The sequence below is a fragment of the Octopus bimaculoides genome, chromosome 30 (genome assembly GCF_001194135.2).
Source record: "Octopus bimaculoides isolate UCB-OBI-ISO-001 chromosome 30, ASM119413v2, whole genome shotgun sequence".
Lineage (NCBI taxonomy): Eukaryota > Metazoa > Mollusca > Cephalopoda > Octopoda > Octopodidae > Octopus > Octopus bimaculoides.
Window position 1 is genome coordinate 9,900,090 of NC_069010.1, and position 6,211 is coordinate 9,906,300.

The window sequence follows — 6,211 nt, forward strand, 5'->3', positions numbered from 1 at the left end:
AGCAATATTTTTGTATTTTTACTGCTAACAGAACTAACTCTGAGTCGTTGTAGAGGCGTTGATGTTTCACTGCTACCGTGGCAACCAACATTATTTCTTATTTGACTCACCTCTAAGTTTATCTCTGTGGATTTTCCATACAGTTCACAGCCCACACTGCAAGTCACAATGCTTCATATACGAAGGCATCTATGTAAAGATAAAAGGAAAGAGTATTGGGTGTATATACACATTTCAGGATTATTGCTCTTTCATTAGCACCACATGCAGCCAGTTAACTCCCCACGAAGCGGAGACTCCAACAAGATAACATCTCCAGGTGGTTTGAATGTTCTGGTCTCTAATATCTAAGAGGTTAAAAAGCGTCAACAGATGGGGACCCAGAAGTCATGACCTGGATGTGGTCTGTCCCCCTGAGAATGTCAGAAGTTAAAGGTTGAAACACTTTCCTGGGGTGGCCGGGTTCTCTTTCGAAAAGCTTCTGCAGTTCAGCTCTTGTTAAGAGTTTCTGACCACTATAAATATATGTATGCATAAATGTACATATCTGTGTGTATATAAATGAGTGTATATGCTTGCATGTGCATATGTATATGTGTGTATAAATTATACACATACATGGATATATATGTATTATTTATATATATATATATATATATGTATATATATATATATATATATGTGTATATATATATATATATGTAAAAAGATGTGACAATTATTCGGCAGCCATGATAAAACTCTGAGTTTCGGATGCCGGGGCAGAAACCCACGCTGCCATCTCTTCAGTTATCTGGCCATGGCGTATCAAAAGGATCACAGAGCAATGTGAGATGATGTGTTTTGCTGAAGAAGTCAACACACCACCCAGTCCGGGAATCGAAATCGTGATCTCCTGATTGTCAATGCAACAGCCTAACCATTTGGGCCATGCACCTTCACAACCACACGTATCCAGATGCATGTGTCTGTAGATATACATTTGGAAGCTGGCTACCGAATAATTGTCACATATTTTTACAGATAAATTTCTCTATTTACATAATATCGAGGTCTCTTTCTTTCTTTTGTTGTCCTTCCTATCTCTCTCTCTCTCTCTCTCTCTCTCTCTCTCTATATATATATATATATATATATATATACACACACAAACACACACACATGTGCCCACTAAGGAAAAGGTAGGAGTTGGGGTTTGGATAAAACCTTTAGCCCTTTCGTCCCTGTTACAGATTTATCATGAATGCTTTCTCATAGGAAATCGATCCCTTTTATATATTACTGTATGTTAGTTGATAAAAATCAAAAGAGCAAACAGCATTTCTAATAACCACTCCCCAAAGCAAACAGTTTTCAAAACCCTTGAAAACAAATTGAAACTCCTGATTTTTTTTCAAGCAACTCCCATAATATATATATATAAAAGGTTTCAATCTTCTAGAGTAACTCATTCATGAGGAGTCTCTAAATGTGATGAAAGGGCTAAATAAATCACTTTTATCCACATCCTGCTTCCTTCCTGTTTCTGAATATATAAAAATCTATATTCCACTATAAACAATCTATATATACATATATACATACATATGTATGTGTGTATATACAACAAGCAGAAGACAATGAAAATGTTGTACTATAGAATGTAATATTTGCACTATGGCCACCACCACAGAATCAGCTAAAAAGAATTCACAAGAGCATTTAAACCACCACCACCTGAACAATATTATCAGTACTACTACTACTACTACTACAACAGTCACAGATACAATTGTAACAACAATAAAATGAGAAGAGACTCAACTGTTACAGTTGTTGTTATGTGAATGACTGTCTATATATATATATATACATACATATGTGCATGTGGATGCATGTACACACATATATGCATGTATGTATAAACACACACGTGTGTGTGTGTGTGTGTGTCTATATATACATGTTTGTATATTTTTTTTTTTAGGCGCCCTTTCAAAGACTAGCCAGGCTCATGGGCCCGGTTTCCCAGTTTCTATGGCGTATGTGTTCCCCCCCAGCTGGACGGGATGCCAGTCCATCGCAGCATTACTCAAGAAACAGGAAGAACGAGTGCGAGAAAGTTGGAGTGAAAGCGTACAACAGGGGTCACCACCACCCCTTGCTGGAACCTCGTGGAGCTTTCGGTGTTCTCGCTCAATAAACACACACAACGCCTGGTCTGGGAATCAAAACCGTGATCCCCTGACCGCGAGTCCGCTGCCCTAACCACTGGGCCTTTGCGCCTCCACATGTTTATATATACAAATACATATATGTATGTATACACACATCTATTTATATGTATGGTCATATACATGTGTGCATATATGTGTATGAAAACACAAAACACACATACACACACACACACACACACACACACATTTATATAAAATGTATATAAATTATTTAACGATTGAAATTTGATTTTTCTCTTTCCCTTCTCGCTCTCCTCTCTCCTATCTGCCACTCCACCTTCCTCTCAGCCTTGCTCTCCAATTCTCTCTCTCTCTCTCTCCCTCTCTGTTAACTTACCTTATCATTACCACCACCACCATCATCATCATCATCATTGTCCACTGCTCTCATACTCTTTACAAATGCTAATCTATTTCATTTTTTGCTTCTATCATGAAACTATCATACATGTTATGTATATGTATATGTATATATATATATATATATATATATATATATGCATATATATATATATGCATACATACATACACACACGTGTTATATCGATACCACAATCATCATGACCTTCACCATCACCACCACCACCACCACCACTGGGCTCTTCAATCTCATTGGATTGTGAAACATGTCTTAAATTTTGTACAGCTAACCACCATAATGGCTCCACTCACACACCATACATGAGCACATACGTGCGTGCACCCAGTCACCCCTGCCCTCACGCACACACATCTGGATTAATAGCAAAATCAAAATGCATAAACATTTTCTACACTTATCCAACTAAATCCCCGTCATCTCTCTATTTATTAGCAGCAGACACTGTCTTGGTTGCGGGGGGTGGGGGTGTCAGTGAAGACAACATTCTTAGTTTACCCTCTACGATGTTATGGTAGTGACAGTAGTAGGGTCCTTGTCTGTCCCTCAGATATGATGGTGTAGTGACAAAGGTAAGGGCCTTTGTATACCTTTTAAACATGATGGTCTAGAGATAAAGTTAAGTCCCTTTGTGTACCCTCAAACATATTAGTGTTGGGACAGAGGTAAGGGCCTCGGTTAAGGGCCTCTTCTATTGTGGCCAATGGCTTGACCTGTGTGTCTTGAGATGCACTCATTTCACTTCCAACTTTATTGTTAGATTCTTTTGATTGTGAATACCAAGTAAGGGGTGTATCAGTGGTGAAATGGTTTTCTGTGTAAACTGGGCAATTTAATCTTAATTAAAATAGGGCATGTATAATTGAGAATTAAATATATATATTTGTATACATTTCTAAACATATACACACACACACAGTGAGTGTATAGGGTTAAATTATTCAGGTGGGAACTGTAAGAGCTCTCCGGTATTCTATCCATGTTCTAGCTAATCACATCAAATAGTTAGAAGCACCAAGGATCACTTCGGGTGAGCAATCCCTCTGTAATTCTTCTAAGGCTCACTTTACTGGATTATGAATATTTTTGGGAGTGCAGATCCAAAATAATCACAAAGAATATGCAGACTTGTACATCTTCAAATTTTTCTTTTAATTTTAACAGTTAATTATGTAGCATGTTTTATTACTTAAAATGACCAACACATGTAACCCGCAATATACTGCTAATCCCCTTCATTCAGGGTCTTTCCGCAAGCGTGGTTTACTTTGGATTGCATGAGTGGAAAGACACAATCTGCAGAAGTGTGTGTCGGTCATAGTCTCATAGGATTCGTACACAAACCTGGCTCATTGGGTCCAGTTAACTCAGCCCAATGAGCTAGATTACTACCAGAAGCATAGGAAACTTTAAGCCACAAGGGGCCGAATCAGTTTTAAATAATAATATACATAAATCCTTCTAAATATGTTGAGTGCCTCTTTCTTTTCTTTTATCCCCTCACCTGGGGATGGTCATGTTGCCAGTTTAGCCAATAAAAACACACGCACTGTATATTTGGTGTTAATTTGCTTCAGCTTTATATTACATTACATTACATTAATCCTATTTCGACCAGAGTTCTTTCGTCACACTTCTGTGACCTCATCAGTGGTCCCTTTGCTTTCTTCTTTCTTATGTGTGTCCCACCTTGCTAACTATCAGCCATTTTGTATTTTGTGTTCCTATTGCATGCGCATCCCTCAATGTGTGTCTATGTTTTTGTAAGTGCATGTGTGTGTATGGGGAGTGTCTATTATCTATATCCTCTGTTAATACATGTTCGTTTGTTTTTGTTTTTATTTATTTATTTGTTCATGTGTTTATACCTACTTCTTTTTTTTGTTGTTGTTTTTTGTTTTTTTGTTATCGGTTTACAAAATAAACGAACATATATTAACAGAGGATATAGATAATACTGGCACTCCCCATACACACACGTGCACTTACAAAAACATAGACACACATTGAGGGATGCGCATGCAATAGGAACACAAAATACAAAATGGCTGATAGTTAGCAAGGTGGGACACACATAAGAAAGAAGAAAGCAAAGGGACCACTGATGAGGTCACAGAAGTGTGACGAAAGAACTCTGGCCGAAATAGGATTAATGTAATGTAATGTAATATAAAGCTGAAGCAAATTAACACCAAATATACAGTGTGTGTGTTTTTATTGGCTAAACTGGCAACATGACCATCCCCAAGTACAACAACAATATATATATATGTATATATATCTGAATGAATGAATGTTTTTAATTATATTTTAATGCTGAAAGAAGGCAAGTTATGAGAAATAATACAAGTCAGTGCTTTGCACTTTTACTTTGCATTTCAATATTTTGGAAAGAGAAGCCAGCTGACAACATATCTTCAAAGAGATTTGACTTTCACAAAATAAAATTAAAAACATTTGTCTATATCAGACAATGTTTTGGGCAAACAGACCAACTCATTTATATATAAAAGATGGCAAACTGGCAGACAAAATGCTTAGCAGCGTTTCGTCCAGGTCTTTACATTCAAAGTTCAAATTGTGCCGAGGTCAACTTTGCCGTTTTCATCCATCCTTTCAGGATCTATAAAATATAGTAGCAGTCAAGTGCAGAGGTTGATGTCACCAACTTTCCTCCTCACCCGAAAATTGCTAGGCATGTGTCAATATTTGAAACTTTCTCTTTTTATACACTATATACATACATACATACACACATATATGCGTACACACAGAAATGCAGGTATGTGTATGGCTGAAAAATACCCAATTACCCCAATACATGGTATAACACATCTGGTTCACCTAATATAGAATCTCACAAATATATGTTGAAAAGAAAAATCTGTAATTATGGAATTATTTCGTAGAAACACCCAATGCGATTATTGGGGTGGCTGGCAATGTTTGAAATCTAAAATTGACTTTAGCGGAGTTATTTCCCTTGCCTTTACAAAGGTTTTTTTTTTTCATGTTTTGTAAGCTTTTGAACATTCTCTTCTCTCATAGGGAGTTTTTACTAACCAATTGCATGGAAAAATCTTGACTGAAATTTTTTTTTTTTTTTTTTCTCTGCTCCTCTGTTAATAGTAAGGATCTATTTGGGAGAATTGGCGTGGGGTGGAATTTTTTTTCTTTTTAATGGTGGTGGAGGTGGTTTGTGTGTGTGTGTAGTGTAGATGAAAACTGACGTTCTTTCCCTGCCGACCCCCTCTCATCTCTTTGCCCCTACACCGCTATTACCGGTCCCTTAGAAATGTCCAACTGCTCCACCACCACCACCACCCTCCCTATCTCCCTCTCTCCCCTTCTTCCTTTCTCAATGAATATACAACAATAGACAAAACCTTAGCCACAACCACCACTATGCTCTTACCAATGCTGTCCACCCCTACACAACCACATAACCATGCTACCACTACCACCTCCACCACCACTACCGCCATCACTATCGCAATCACCTGACTGCCACCACCACCATCATCATCATCATCATCAACCACTATTGCTACTACTAATACTACTACCACTACCACCATCGCCTCTGAAACACCGCTTCTACCCCCTCATCCTACCC